At 38.6% G+C, this 16,063-nt stretch overlaps 1 non-coding gene and 1 pseudogene across 1 annotated transcript; both read left to right on the top strand.

Annotated features, from left to right (window-relative positions):
* The first annotated feature begins 2,510 nt into the window (after positions 1 to 2,510).
* LOC127802978 (small nucleolar RNA R71) lies at positions 2,511 to 2,618 on the top strand. The gene has a single exon (XR_008023421.1). It is a non-coding gene; the product is annotated as a small nucleolar RNA R71 (small nucleolar RNA).
* Positions 2,619 to 15,509: 12,891 nt separating this feature from the next.
* On the top strand, positions 15,510 to 15,609 carry LOC127802977 (small nucleolar RNA R71; annotated as a pseudogene).
* Positions 15,610 to 16,063: the final 454 nt, after the last annotated feature.

Raw genomic sequence — 16,063 nt, 5'->3', positions numbered from 1 at the left:
AGGCATGTTTTCCTTCATTGTTATCATCTTTCCATTTCTTTCTTCCCCACATTACAACCCTGAATAATCCCTTTTGATTTGTGGCATGCATGTGACATGGATAGTGGAGATTGAGAAGATAAACAAGCTTATGGTAGTGGAATTGTGATTGGGTGAATTTGAGCGAAACAGTCACCACTACCTCTTGAGAGATTTTTGAGCATACACTTGTCCTGTTAGAGGCTTCTACTTTTGATTTGTCTTATTGAATGAATTGCCATATCACTTGTTTTCTTGGAAGTAGAGGAAAGATGATCTTTGAATGATGAATTCTCGAAGACTTACCTTGCATCTGATTTCTGTTTTTCCACATTTTTATTCTTGAGTCATAGAGTCTAGTGTTTTGCCCAGGAGTGCAAAAGTCTAAGTATGGGGGAATTGATAGCATGCATATTTATACTATATTTTAGCATTTCACCTCAGTCTTATTAGGCCATTTGAAGTAATTTTTGCTGATATTTCATTGTTTCTATTTTATTATGCTTCAAATCACCCTTACACTATTTTCTATCTTACTTCTATGGATCCAGGCTTTAGGGAATGTTAGATGGACTAGAGAAGTGGCTTAACTAAAGGAGCTTGGGCTCACTTTCAAGGAGCAGACTTGGGCTGCTCAATTTTGCTGTTTTTTGGCTCACTTATTTTCTGTTGGGCTAGGCCCAACCCTAGCCTTCCTAGCTCTTCATTTCTTAGCCATGTATTTGAGGCCTCTTAGCACATATATTCAAAAGGAGGGAGGTGGAAAGGAGAGAGGATTCTGGCCGTTTTTGTTTGTTAGCATTTTTCTGTTTCCTTCACTTTGTTTTTCCTTGCTGTAATGATAGGCTAGAGCATTTGTAACCGGTTGTGTATCTTGAATCCATGTGGAATCTGAGTCCCGGATGAGCTACAAAATCATGGTTTGTTTGTTTTAATCTTGTTCATTTCCATTTGGTTTAGTTTGAGCAGATTTGTGAATGCATGGAGTTCATGGCAGGTTTGTGTGAATTTGCATGGTTTCATTTTCTGTCAAATGCTTAAGAGAACAGAATGTTATAACCGGTTGGTATAACATCTCAGAAATGGATGTTATGTGCTTGAACGGTTGTTCTTGCATAGGTCCGGATAGGTTGAATAGAGAGTGGATGGTTGCATTTTGTTTATAAGAGGTTTCTATATTCATTTTGTTATTCCAATCATTCTAATCCTTGGACGGTTGTTGGGGATTCTTTAAGTTTGATATCCAGAGATTAAAACACCTAACAAGCTAAGATTTATAGAGTGGACGAGGAAGATTTCATAGAGGGGACAAATACACAGCCGGTGGCATTCCATTTATTGATTTTCATCCATCATTGTTTTTTTTCTGTTTTGATAATTAGTTTTCTGTCAAACCCCCCCCCCCCAAACAAACTGTTGGTTCTTCTTGTTCATAGAGGAAAGTGAGGCTCCTTGTGAGAGATGACCTAGGGTGCACTTTGCTGCAAACTAGAGAAGAGACATATAGATCTCTAATTCTGGAGTGGTTCGACAATCGCTGGCCAGGTTGCTGCTCTTTGCTACCCTCTACATGCTCCTGCTTCATGTTTGATGATGGTGGAGGGGTTGGGATGATTACTTCTTTCCCACTTCGAAGCATGATAGCACTAACATTACCCCTCGGATTGGAAACTGGTTGTGAAGGAAGCTACCCTAAACCTTGACTCCTTAGCTCATTGATGTTTGTGGCTAGCTGGCCTATTTGGGTCTCCAAATTTTGAATGGTGGTTTCTATTTTTTGTTGGAATTGGAGTGTATTGGCTACTAGTTGTTTAACAAGATCATCCAAGGTAGGTTCTGACTTGGGTAATGGTGGTGCTTGTTGCATGGCTTGATTCGACCTTGGTGGTGGAGCATGGTTGCTGGAACTTAAAGGATGGAACCTCTGCTGAAATGGTTGATTCTGGTATGGCTGCTGCTGCTGCACATGTTGATTGGAAGGGCCGCCATATCTGAGGTTCGGATGGTCTCTCCAACCTGGATTGTAGGTGGCTGAGTATGGATCATACTTGTGTTGTGGCTGCTGGTGGAAAGGTGGATTGTGCTGCTGGAATGGTCTACCAGGGAAGATGCCAGCAACAGATTCATTATTTTCTTGCAACTGTGGACATTGGTCTGTTATATGGGATGGCAAGGGGCAAATGCCACAAAGTTGCTGCTGGGGTTGCTTTCTCTCTAATGCCAACTGCCTGACCATGGAAGCTAATTCGTCAAGCTTGTTTTCTATCCTCTGCTGGTCCATAGTGGCAGCCACACTGACTTCATTGATGGCTTTTGTAGGAGTGTTAATTCTGGTGCCAAACTGCTGAGCATTTTGTGCCATCTTTGATATCAGCTCTTGTGCAGCTGCTGGGGTCTTCTCTGCCAAGGCTCCTCCACTTGCAGCATCTACCAAGTACCTGTCCATCGAGATTAGACCTTCATAGAGATATTGAATTAGGAGTTGGTCACTTATCTGATGGTGAGGACAGCTGGAACACAACTTCTTGAATCTCTCCCAATACTCATGTAGAGTCTCACCACTCATCTGCCTTATACCACAAATTTCCTTCCTTATGGATGCTGTTCTGGAGGCTGGGAAGAATTTTTCCAGGAAGATCCTTTTCAATCCATCCCAGCTGGTAATGGCAGCTGGTGGCAGGTAATAGAGCCAATCCTTGGCGGATCCATCAAGTGAGAATGGGAAGGCTCTCAGCTTGATTTGCTCTTCATCTACTCCTTGTGGCCGCATGGTTGAGCAAACAACATGAAACTCTTTAAGATGCTTGTGTGGATCCTCTCCTGCAAGACCATGAAACTTGGGCAACAAATGGATCAGTCCAGATTTGAGTTCAAAGTTAGCATCCAACTGTGGGTATTGAATTCATAGGGGCTGATAATGCACATCAGGTGCAGCCAGCTCTCTAATGGTTCTACCATCCAAATGACCATGTTTACCATTATTGCCATTGCCATTACCATTACCATTACCATTATTGGCATTACCATTATCTGCCATATTGATGAATTCTGGAATAGGTTCAGATGAAGTATTAGAAACACTGTTAAGGTCAATCCTATCCCGAGACTTAAGCTCTCTAGCTAGCCTTCTAAGAGTGTTCTCTAATTCAAGATCCAAGTCAAGTAATTTTTTCTTAGAAGACCTGGTCATGCACTAGAGATTAGCACAAAAATAGCACACAAAATGGCCTATGCATACCAAGAACTCAAAAAGTCAAAAACACACAAACACAAAAACAGGTCAAACAAGAAGCCTTTAGATGATTTTTTTATGCAATATTTCACAAAATTTCAACACAAAAACATTGAGGGACCTAAAAACACTAAAAATCACACCAAATTAGCCACTGAGAAACACAAAATGGCCCAAAAAGTGGTCTAAAAGTTGGAATTTGGCCAAAAAAGGCTCTTCTCACAGCAAATCGATGAGTATTGATCCCCACGCCCCCATTTCTTTGGACACCAAAAATCAGCTCAATCGGAGCAAGTGGAAAGCTGTGAACAGTAACCGGGAAACTGATTTTTTTCCCTCAAAACTTGCTCCTATTTTGCCTCAGAAACCACTCTATATGCAAGAAAACATCAAGGAAAGCATATGGACTTGAAAGAATATCAAGTAGGGATGAGAAAGAAAGAGGATGGCACCGGTATCTCGAGCTCAATCCTTAAATATTGCTATCTGTCATGGAGGTGGTCAAAACCGTTGTTGAATGGAAGGCTGCTGTGGGTGATCTCCTCTTGGTTGCAGCTGCTGGTGCCTATCTGCCAAAAGAAAAGGGAGATTAGTGTGGAAGGTAAAGACAACGTTGAATGGAGTGTTAAAAGAGAGAAAATAAAAGGAAAATATGAGAAAGAAAAATGGAATATCCTCTTGGTCAGAGGTGATCTGCTGTCAGAGGCAGAAGAGTGGGATTCAGCTTTCTCTAAATAAAGGAAAAACGATTATGCTCCTTGATCTGCTGCAGGGTTGTCTTCTTGCTGTGTGAGCTTGCTTTTCAGCGCCTATCAGAGCACATGAAGACCAGAGAAGGACACAAGGTGTGATACTGAAAATCAGAGAAGAGAAGAGAAGGACTGCAGGTGTCTTTTTGCTTTTTCAGTTGCTGCAGGGTTGCTGCAGGTGTCTTGGTTCAAAAATGATTCCAGAAACGAGAAAACATAAAAGGAAAATACACACAAACAAAAAGAAGATCGAAAAGGCAAATAAGGCTTTTCTGTTGCTGCTTGCTATCAGTTTATCTCAAGAACATAATAGCTTTTCACCAAGAACACAAAACTGATAACCTTTTCACCAAGAACATAAAACAGACAAAACAGATAAAACACTTAAACAAGAAAACAAAACAAACAGAAAATAGGGTCGGTCCTCTATGTTTTTAGAAGAAAAACTTGGCTCCTCGGCAACGGCGCCAAAATTCTGACCGGCTGTCGAACCACTCCAGAATTAGAGATCTATGTATGTATCTCTTCTCTAGTTTGCAGCAAAGTGCACCCTAGGTCATCTCTCACAAGGAGCCTCACTTTCTTCTACCAACAAAGAGAACCAATATAAAGAACAGTTTGTTTAGGGGGGGGGGGTTTCGATAGAAAACTAATTAACAAAACAGAAAGACAAGGATGGATGAAAAATCAGTAAAAGAAATGCAGCCGGTTGTGTATTTGTCCCCTCTATGAAATCTTCCTCGTCCAATCTATAAATCTTAGCTTGTTAGATGTTTTAATCTCTGGATATCAAACTATAAGCATCCCCAACAACCGTCCAAGGATTAGAATGATTGGAATAACAAAATGAATACAGAAACCTCTTATAAACAAAATGCAACCATCCACTCTCTATTCAACCTATCCGGACCTATGTAAGAACAACCGTTCAAGCACATAATATTCATTTCTGAGATGTTATACCAACCGGCTATAACATTCTGTTCTCTTAAGCATTTAACAGAAAATGAAACCATGCAAATTCACACAAACCTGCCATGAACTCCATGCATTCACAAATCTGCTCAAACTAAACCAAATGGAAATGAATAAGAAACAAACAGCAAACCAAGTTTTTTTGTAGCTCATCCGGACTCAGATTCCACATGGATTCAAGATACACAACCGGTTACAAATGCTCTAGCCTATCATTACAGCAAGGAAGGCAAAATGGAACAAAATGGAACAAAATGAAGAAAACAGAAAAAATGCTACAACAACAAAAACGTCCAGAGAATTCTCTCTCTTTTCCTTTCTTCTCCCCATGAAATAAGTGCTAAGAGGCCTTAAATACATGGCTAAGAAATGAAGAGCTAGGAAGGCTAGGGTTGGGCCTAGCCCAACAGAAAATAAGTGAGCCCAAAAACAGCAAAATTGAGCAGCCCAAGTCTGCTCCTTGAAAGTGAGCCCAAGCTCCTTTAGTTGAGCCACTTCTCTAGCCCATCCAATATTCCCTAAAGCCTGGATCCATAGAAGTAAGATAGAAAATAGTGTAAGGATGGTTTGAAGTATAATAAAATAGAAACAATGAAAGATTAGCAAAAATTACTTCAAATGGCGTAATAAGATTGAGGTGAAATGCCAAAATATAGCATAAATATGCATGCTATCAAGAGTCATTCGAATGCAATAGGAACCCATTCGAATGAAATAAATGGACTACACCAGAGTCATTCAAATGACAGAAACTCATTCGAATGATAGATGATATATAACGAAGGCTATTCGGATCTTTCAAGGACTCATTCAAATGACTCACAAATTCATTTGAATGAATTTGTCAATTCTCCAGCATTTGAACGGGTAGAATGCAACTCATTCGAATGCAACAGTACCCCATTCAAATGAATGAATGGAATACTCATGGGTCATTCGAATGACTAGGAGACTTCATTTGAATGCTAGATGATGCAAAGCAAAAGCTTACTCAGGTCTTCAAGGACTCATTCGAATGATAAGAAAACTCATTTGAATGACACACTCAAAACTTCAAGAACACATATGAATGATATGATAATGCTAAGAACTCATTCGGATAACACATGATTCATTCGAATGACATAGGACTCATTTGAATATATGAATCATCATAAGAGAAAACCTTACGATAACACTAAGAATTCATCTTGAATAAAAAACTCAATATGACTACACTATTCTGAAAGAAATCTTGGAAGACCAATCCCAATCGACACGAACTAACATAAGAATAAATCAAAGATCTTTCTGAAGGAAAACGCTACAAGAATTTATGCATCACTTATCAAAAACTCACTGGATATTGATATAACTGCGTATATACAAATGCAGGTAAACACAAACTGATAAAGATTTTGGAACAAGAATGAAGAGTCCTGTTTAATCTGAGAACGTATACTAACATGATTCGAATATCATATTTAAAAGAATTACGCATATCTTCTTCATGCATTCACTGTTCTACGCACATATATATATATACGCATCTCCAATTGTTAAACTATGAGAAAATAGACCGAATCATCTTGAATAACTGAGAGTAATACTGAATCATAATCCCGTAAGGAAGGTTTATAGGGATAGATACTTGCCTTACAATGATCCTAGATCGACTCTAACTATTTCAAGGGAAATAGTCTATGCCAAAGCACTGATGCAACCCTTCAATCCTCTGCCACAGCCTCTCAAGCTCTCTATTCTTTACGGCGTGAATAAACCCAAGCGCTATGAATATATATATAATGGAGAGGCAGCCCTAAAGCTCACATATCCTTCTCCTTATACAACTAGGAGACTTTTCAATCCTTTTCCTTCTCACGTATGAACTCCCAATCTCTTAATAACTCTAATTAAAATAATTAAATTCTTATAACAAATTCTTAAATGACTATCATGTCCTTGTATTGAATTTCCATATGATTAAAGAGAATTAAATACTATTCCTTTCCTTTAAAATCTCTAAATTACCACATTAAATAATTAATTGGCAAATTTTTAAAGCTTTAATAAATACTTGAATAACTCTAAATAAATATTTGGCCCTCTAATGGGTCATTACAAACCCAGTTAGTGGTTATTAATAACCAAACAAGAAAAAAGGGACTGAGTATCTCCATTGAACAAGGAAAGAATCCCTGGTTGGGAGAGTGTTATGGAATTGCATAGTTAAACCCATGTGTTAATTTGGGTAGTGCATGAGTTCGACTGAAGCATGAAATTGCTCCATGAGGTATGGGTATGAGCTTAAGCCATAACGATGCATAAGTGTTGGTTGGTCAAGGTATGAGACCATGAGGAATGGTCGATTGTGTCAAGGGAGCTAGATGGTTGCTTCATATACGGTGTTAACATGGTTATAGTCAATTGGTATTGAGAGGTTACCATGAGAATCGATTTAAATCGTGGATGCATGTGATTTGATGACGGAATGCCATGATTGTGTGGATGTCAGCATATCTAATTAAAGCGACATTGTTGTGATTGATCAGTGTTGAAATGTTGTCATGTTTGATGGCCATAAAAATTGTGAACATGTGTGATTGGCAAAGGGAACGTTTAATTATTAAATTAATATGAATTTGAGGCAAATGTGGGAAAATTTTCTATATTATGGGAAATTAAATAATGGAGTATTTTTCTTAAATTTTGAAATTGGATGAGGATGTTTTGATGTTGTATTTCAAAATTTATTTCCTAAGTGTTTGGAAAATTTGGTATTTTGAAATAAGTAAAGGGAAAAAGCAATGGAGATTTGATAAGGAAAATCTTGTTAAATTTTTCCAAGAACGGTTAATCCAAATATTTTCCAAAGGATTTGGAAGTGAGATAAATGGGTTAATGGTTAGGGCAAAGAAAAGAAAAATTAAATTCTTATAATTGAGGCATTATGCCATAATTTATATGAAGCTAGCGAGTTAGTTTATTTCTTCGATCCCGGGAAGTCATCCTTAGCTCTTCATTAAGAGCTTGCGAAGGGGTGGCATTTTACGAGGTTTCGGGTTTTATTTTTGCGGGGATGCTTCGTTATTTCCCGAATCCTTGAGTGGAGCAAAGGGAGGGCAAAGCCTAGTTCCCACCTAGGCCGTTTCTCATTGAAACATAGCTGTCTCTTCATCTTTGCTCTAGTGTGTGAATAATAGATTGATTATTCATGAGTAACACCCGTAGGTGGGAGCAGGGCATTACACTCGTCTAACAACGTTCCACAGTTTTTTTTTCTTTTTTTCTTTTTTAAGAACACAAGAAAAGAAATTTTGTACAAGTCATAGGAGATGCATCTCAAGAGTACAAAAAGTACTCCTTACTCAGCCATCTCATCATAAACTTGTTTTACATGGATAAATCTAAATTAATCGGACCCCTTTGGTGCTTGTTTCTGGTTACCTTAGACCAATCTATCCGAGGCTCATAAAAATCGTGCTGTGGAACATAAGTGTGTAATTTCTCTATCAGCTCATCAATGGTGGATGCGAAAATGAGAATCTTTCTTGCTGAAAGAGAAATGAACTTTTGATCCACAGCTTGATCAAGAAAAGAGAGCAACCCATCGAAAAAATGATTAACATTTAAAAGTCCAATGGGTTTGGTATGGAGATTACTCTTGGCCCAGGAGATTATACAAAAGATTTCTTCAAGTGTTCCAAAACCTCCTGGTAAAGCAATGAAGACGTCTAACTGATAAATCTTACAAGCCATGCGCTCAGACATAGAAGTCGTTTCTATAAGTTGACCACGTGTAATCCCAGAAATATGTGGTTCAGCAAAAGGGATTGGCATTACACCTACCACATATGATTTTCCAAGATGTGCACCTTGCGAAACACAACCATTCAATCCACGACTTCCCCCTCCGTATATCAAATTAATTTTTCTTTCTCCCAATTTTAGGCCTAGTTCGCTTGCTACAAGTGCGTAACTACTGTCGCTCCCAAGTTGAGAGCCACATAGTACACATATGATCTTGATTCGACGAATTAAATGACCTTTCATTTATATTTGTTCTTTATGTATGCCCTGAAAAGAGATTTGGTGATCAAAAGTAGCTATACAACAATTCAACAAGAAATAAATACAAACAGAAATCATGCGTAAGTACAAGTAGTTGTGATTGTGGCTCACATCTTCCTCTGGTTTTATGTCCAGAAATGGCTTAAACACTTTCTATGAAGTGGGGATAGGCTTCCCATCCAATTTTCTTATAGATTGGCAAACATGGTCATTTTTAGTCAGATTCCCAAGACTATAGCGTTGGTGGTCACTTATGAACTGGGTCCATAAAGCAAGAAGTTCTCTTTACACTATTCCACATGGATACGTCCCAAGAGTCAATCGGATATCATCCAATGACTCCTTACTCAGTCCATCCTTTATGAAACTAATTTTATCTTCTCAATTTATGGACGTAAACCCCATAGATTTGCATCGAGTGTTACAAGTCCAACGAGCATACTTGTGACAACCATTCACTCTTTTAGCTCTTCGTTTCTTCGCAAAACTACTCTTTCCTAAGCCCGGGAAGTGCTTAAAACTAGGTGAAGTTTCTCCAGCTAATCGAACTTTTGCTTCGATCAGCCAACGAATATCTTCAGGAATGTTATTACGCATCAAAAGCCCAAGTCTTTCACACCTAGCAGCATAAATTTTTTTCAAATCATTCTGCGGGAGAGATGGATAGTACTTGCGAATTTTTGAAAGCTGAAGATCCATTTTTTTTTAATTTTTAATTAAAAGACAACTATAATAAAAGAAAACTAAAAAAAACTATGAATCTTGCAAAATGAACAAGAGTACCTGATCGGAGAACAAGAAGGAAAGGAGACTGAGCTTACTTGCAGAAGTGTGGCTTACCTCATACACATATGGAGTCTCTTATAGAGCAATGGGTATCACTATTCTACACTCAACTCGAGGCACACCATAATTGTAGGGTCAGGCGCGTCTCTTTTTTTCAACGCTCGGTGCCTAATTTTTCAACATTTGGCAGTGTGCCTCTTCCTTTATAGGACAGTGTGATTGCACTGCCCGAGAAAAATGGCTACCACCAGTGCTAATTCTGTCTCTCTCAATTCAATTTTTTTTTTTTAATTTTTATTATTATTTATTTTTTTAATTAATTTTTTAATTTTATTATTATTATTATTATTATTTTTTAAGAGGCCTAATAAAATTATATATATACCACACAAGACAATATTATCAAGTCAACCAAAATTATTTGCACAATGGATCAATTTCAAACACTAATAAGTTAATTCTTAAGTACACCTTACCCCCCAACTTAAATTGTGCATTGTCCTCAATCGACAATAAAAGAATAGAAGATGGGCATACCTGGCGGTCTTCAATGTATGAATTAGTATGCAAATATTTTATTTAGACTGCACACAGAGAAACACTATTTGAGTCAAAGTTAATTAAGTGATATAAAAAGGAACAATAAATATATTATATATATATATTTTTTTTGTTTTTTTTGTTTTTATATCCGAATTCCAAAGACATTCATTTAACCTAAATGGAAATGTGGTCTTTTAACGTCAGATTCCCAGACGAATGTGTTCTTAAAGGTCACTTAACCACTGACGGTGGTTCACCCAACTCCACCATCTCGTCATTTCCTTCAACAAAATCTTTCTTAGCTATGCCTAGATATGGTTTCAGCCTTTGACCATTCACTTTAAAACATTGTCCAGACTCTTTGATTTCAATTTTATTGCCCCATATTCTGATATGGTCTTGATTGTATAGGGTCCTGTCCATTTTGATCTCAACTTCCCTGGGAACAAATGAAGCCTTGAGTTGTAGAGAAGCACCTGCTGACCAACATGAAATTTTTTTCTGTTGATGTGTTGGTCATGCAACTTAGATAATTTGGAATTTTCAAATGCCTCATCCCTAAGTTCTTCAAGTTCATTAAGTTGCAATTTCCTATATATTGAGACTCACTTCTGTTGATTCCTCATTAATCTTCCTAATGGCCTAGTAGGCTTTGTGCTCTATTTCAAATGGCAGATGACATGGCTTGCCATATACCAACCTATAGGGAGACATGCCTAGAATGGTCTTGTATGTAGTTCTATAGGCCCAAAGTGCATCAATCAACCTCAAGGACCAATTCTTACGGTTAGAATTGACTATTTTCTCTAAAATCCTTTTTATCTCCCTATTGGCCAATTCAGCTTGGCCATTGGTTTGAGGGTGATATGGGGTTGCAACCTTGTGGACTACTCCATATTTTCTCATTAATTCAGCCACTGGTTTGTTGCAGAAATGAGAACCTCCATCACTTATGATGGCCCTAGGCATTCCAAACCTACTAAAAATATTTTCTTTCAAAAACTTCATTACAACCCGATGATCGTTTGTTCTTGTTGGGATTGCTTCTACCCACTTGGACACATAGTCAACAGCTAACAAGATGTACTCGTGTCCACCTGAATTAACAAATGGTCCCATGAAATCTATTCCCCAACAATCAAAAATTTCTAACACCGGAATGGGTTGCAAGGGCATCATATTCCTCTTGGTTAGGCTTCCTAGCCTTTGGCATCTATCACATGAGCTACAGAACTGATGCACATCTCTAAACATGGTAGGCCAAAAGAATCCACTTTGTAAGATCTTGGCCAATGTTTTTCTTGTGGAGAAATGACCTCCACAAGCAAGAGTATGACAAAAATTCAAAACACTCTGTTGCTCATGCTCGGGGATGCACCTTCTTAAAATTTGGTTAGCACAATACTTATACAAGTAAGAGTCATCCCAGAAATAAGTCCTAACCTTCCTAAAGAATTTTTGTTTATCTAGCTTGGTCCAATTATTTGGAATTAGACCGGTGGCTAGATAGTTGGCCAGATCTGCGTACCATGGTGTAACAGAGGTTGAGGTATCATTGATAAGGAAGAGTTGTTCATTTGGAAATGTGTCCCTGATTGGTTCTTTGTCTAGATTAAGGTCTTGGCATGGAAGTCCAGACAAATGGTCTGCCACCACATTTTTTACTCTCTTCTTATCTTTGATTTCTATGTTGAATTCTTGGAGCAACAAAATCCACCTAATAAGACGTGGTTTGGCATCTTGTTTGGTGAGCAAGTATTTCAAAGCAGCATGGTCAGTGAAAACAATGACCAATGACCCCACCAGATATGATCTGAACTTTTCTAATGCAAAAACTATTGCCAATAGTTCCTTCTCAGTTGTTGCGTAATTTTTTTGGGCTTCATTGAGGGTTTTACTGGCATAGTAGATGACATAAGGTTTTTTATCTTTTCTTTGCCCTAGGACTGCTCCTACAGCATAGTCACTTGCATCACACATGAGTTCAAAGGGCAATGACCAATCTGGTGGTTGAATAATGGGGGCTAAGATGAGAGCATTTCTTAACCTCTCAAAAGAGGTTTGACAAGATGATGTCCACTCAAATGGGACATTCTGGGAGAGCAAATTACATAGAGGTCGGGCTATGCTGCTAAAAGATGCTATGAATCTCCTATAGAACCCAGCATGCCCCAGGAAAGACCTAATGTCCTTAACACTCTTAGGGACTGGTAATTTTTGGATGGCTTCTACTTTGGCTTTGTCCACCTCCATTCCCTTAGCAGAGACAATATGCCCTAGGACTATACCTTGTTTGACCATGAAATGACATTTTTCCCAATTAAGCACAATGTGGGTTTCTTCACAACGAGGTAGAACTCTCTCTAAATTCTCTAAACATGCCTCAAAATTAGCTCCATAGACAGAGAAATCATCCATAAAAACCTCCACAATGTGTTCTGTCATCTCACTAAAAATACTCATCACACACCTTTGGAAGGTGGCAGGGGCATTGCATAGTAAAAGGCATACGTCTATAGGCAAATGTCCCAAATGGACATGTGAAAGTGGTCTTTTCCTGGTCCTCTAGGGTAATGTCAATCTGGTTATATCCTGAATAACCATCAAGGAAACAATAGAATGCTTGCCCAGCTATTCTTTCAAGGACTTGTTCCAAGAATGGCAATGGAAAATGGTCTTTTCTAGTCATTGCATTGAGTTTTCTGTAATTGATGCACACTCTCCATCCGGTTTGGATGCGAGTAGGGATCAATTCATTCTTTTCATTTCTCACCACTGTGACTCCAGACCTTTTTGGGACCACTTGAGCGGGGCTGACCCACTTTGAATCCGAGATGGGGTATATAATACCCGCATCTAGCAACTTTAGCACTTCTTTCCTAACCACCTCTTTCATGTTAGGATTGAGTCTCCTCTGCATTTTCTTAATAGGTTTAGCATCCTCCTCTAGAAATATCCTATGAGTGCAAGTCAAAGGGCTAATTCCATGCAAGTCTAAGATGGTCCAACCTAAGGCTTTTTTATGAGCTCTCAGAATGTTTATCAGTTGAATTTCCTGTTGGGATGTCAAACTTGAAGAGATGACTACGGGGAGTGTGTTCTCATCACCTAGAAATGCATATTTTAACTCACTTGGCAAAGGTTTCATTTCAGGTGTGGGTGAGGTATTATCAGATTGTGACTCCTCATTGTTCAGAGAACCCAATGGTTCTGATTTGGGAATCCATTGAGCCACAGGCATTGCTTCTTGCTCCCTAGTGTTCTCCAATTCTTTTAACTCTCTCTCTTCTTGATCTTCTTCCATAAATTTGTTCAAAAATTCCTTTACAAAATAGTCCTCAGCTAATGTTTGAACGAAATCTACTTCCTCCACCTCATTCTCAGCTATTTGTTGTTTGGAAACTCTAAAGATATTCATCTCTACATTTATGTTTCCAAATGATAACTTAAGTATTCCATTCCTACAATTAATTATGGCATTTGAAGTTGCTAGTAATGGTCTACCAAGAATGACTGGAACAGGGGGTTGAGGGCCTTGATGGGGTTGTGTGTCCAAGACTATAAAATCAACAAGGAAGTAAAATTTGTCCACCTGCACTAATACATCCTCCACTATCCCCTTAGGGACTTTGATTGACCTATCAACAAGCTGTAGGGTAACTCTTGTTGGCTTGAGTTCTCCTAATCCCAGTTGCTAATATACACTATAAGGAAGCAAGTTGACACTTACTCCTAGATCTAAGAGTGCTTGGTCCACCCTCTAGCTTCCAATTATGCAAGAAATGGTTGGGCTATCAGGGTCTTTGTACTTAGGAGGTGTTTTAAGTTGCAGGATAGAACTCACCTGTTCAGTTAAGAATGCTTTCTCATGGATGTTGATCTTTCTTTTAACAGTACACAAGTCTTTTAAGAATTTTGCATAAGATGGTGTCTGTTTGATTGCATTAAGGAGAGGAATGTTAATCCTCACCTGCTTGAACACTTCATAAATATCAGCATTTTGTTTTTCCCTCTTTGTTTGAGTAAGTCATTGAGGGAATGGTGGTGCAGGGTTACTCTTGAATTCTTCCACCTTATTTTTTTCTTTACCTTCCTTTTTTTTGTTTTCAAGTTTTTCCTCCAAAGTTGGAGCATTGTCATTTTTTATATTTTCATTTTGTTCTTCTTCTTGTGCATTAGGTTGGCTTATCCTAGGATCATCTGGTTTGTCAATTATTTTTCCATTCCTAAGGACAGTGACTGCTTGCACCTGCTCATGATTATTGTTCCCACTATTTGATGATTCCACTTGATTTGTTTGCCTCACGGGGTTGGGATTTGGTTGAGAAGGGAATTTCCCAGGTTCTCTCATAGTCAAAGTTTGAGTTAGCTTGGTTAGTTGACTCCTCATATCCTCAATCGCCCTATTTGTTTGCTCTTGGAATTTTGCTACCTGAGCATTGTTCCCCATCTTCCCTTGCATAAATTATTGTAGAGTATCCTCTAGGGATCTCTTATGCGGTGGCTGATATGAGCCAGATGGTCCTTGGTTAGGTTGGTAGGGCTGTGGCTGAGGTTGTGGCTGTGGTTGTGAGGAAAATGGTTGGTGTGGCTGAGGTGCTGAGTCATTTCTCCAAGAGAAATTTGGGTGGTTCCTAGAATTTGGATGGTAGGTGTTTGAATTTGGGTTGTACCCTTGATAATTTCCACCCTGGTTCTGGTTTTGGTATATCCTACCCTCTATTTTCCTTGGTTGTGAGTTTGAAGTTTGGCCATACAGCACTTCTTTGAAAGTAGGGAGAGTTGGACACTCCTCTGTTCTATGGCTATTGGCTTCACACACTACACAATGCACCTCTACCTCATTGACAGCCTTCATTTTTTTCATCTCCAATTCTTCCATTTTCTTTGTCAACAAAGCTAATCTAGCACTGATGTCATCAGTTTCATTTAATTGGAGTTTTCCCTTTGGTTGTGGATTTTATTGGTCTCTCAAATCTCCCATGGTTAATGGCCCAACTTCCCAATTTCTAGAGTTTTCAACTGCATGGTCAAAGTATGCAACAGTCTCTTCAGGAGTTTTTTCATAAAAATCACCATTACACATGGTGGACACCATCATTTTCAAATTAGGAGTTAAGGCATTAAAGAAGAAACTAACTACCCGCCATTACTCAAAGGCATGGTGTGGGCAAGAATGCAAGAGGTCCTTGAAACGTTCCCAAGTTTGAGCAAATGTTTCATTTGGTTTACAAACGAAATTCATCATTTGCCTTTGGAGTGATGTTGTTCTATTCGCTGGGAAGTATTTTTTTAGAAATTTTGTTTGCATCTCCCTCCAAGTTCCTATTGATCTAGGCTCTAGAGTCCCTAACCATATTTTTGCTTTATCCTTGAGTGAGAATGGGAAGAGCTTTAGTCTAACAGTGTCCTCATGTATATTTTGATCCCCACAGGTACCACATACCTCTTCAAAATCCCTCATGTGTGTATATGGATTTTCAGAATCCATACCATGAAATGTGGGGAGCATTTGTATGGTACCTGGTTTAAGGACAAATCGATGATGGTTTATTGGTAGGATTATGCAAGAGGGAGTGGTTTGCCTTGGAGGGTGCAAATAATCCCTGAGGGGTTTAATCTCATCACCATCCAAAGGATCATGTTCTCCATGATCACTCCTGTGAGCAGATAGGTTTTCATTTTGTTGAGACATTATGGATTGTAAAAG

The sequence above is a fragment of the Diospyros lotus genome, chromosome 5, assembly GCF_014633365.1.
Source record: "Diospyros lotus cultivar Yz01 chromosome 5, ASM1463336v1, whole genome shotgun sequence".
Taxonomy (NCBI): domain Eukaryota; kingdom Viridiplantae; phylum Streptophyta; class Magnoliopsida; order Ericales; family Ebenaceae; genus Diospyros; species Diospyros lotus.
This window is presented reverse-complemented; position numbering and strand designations above follow the sequence as displayed.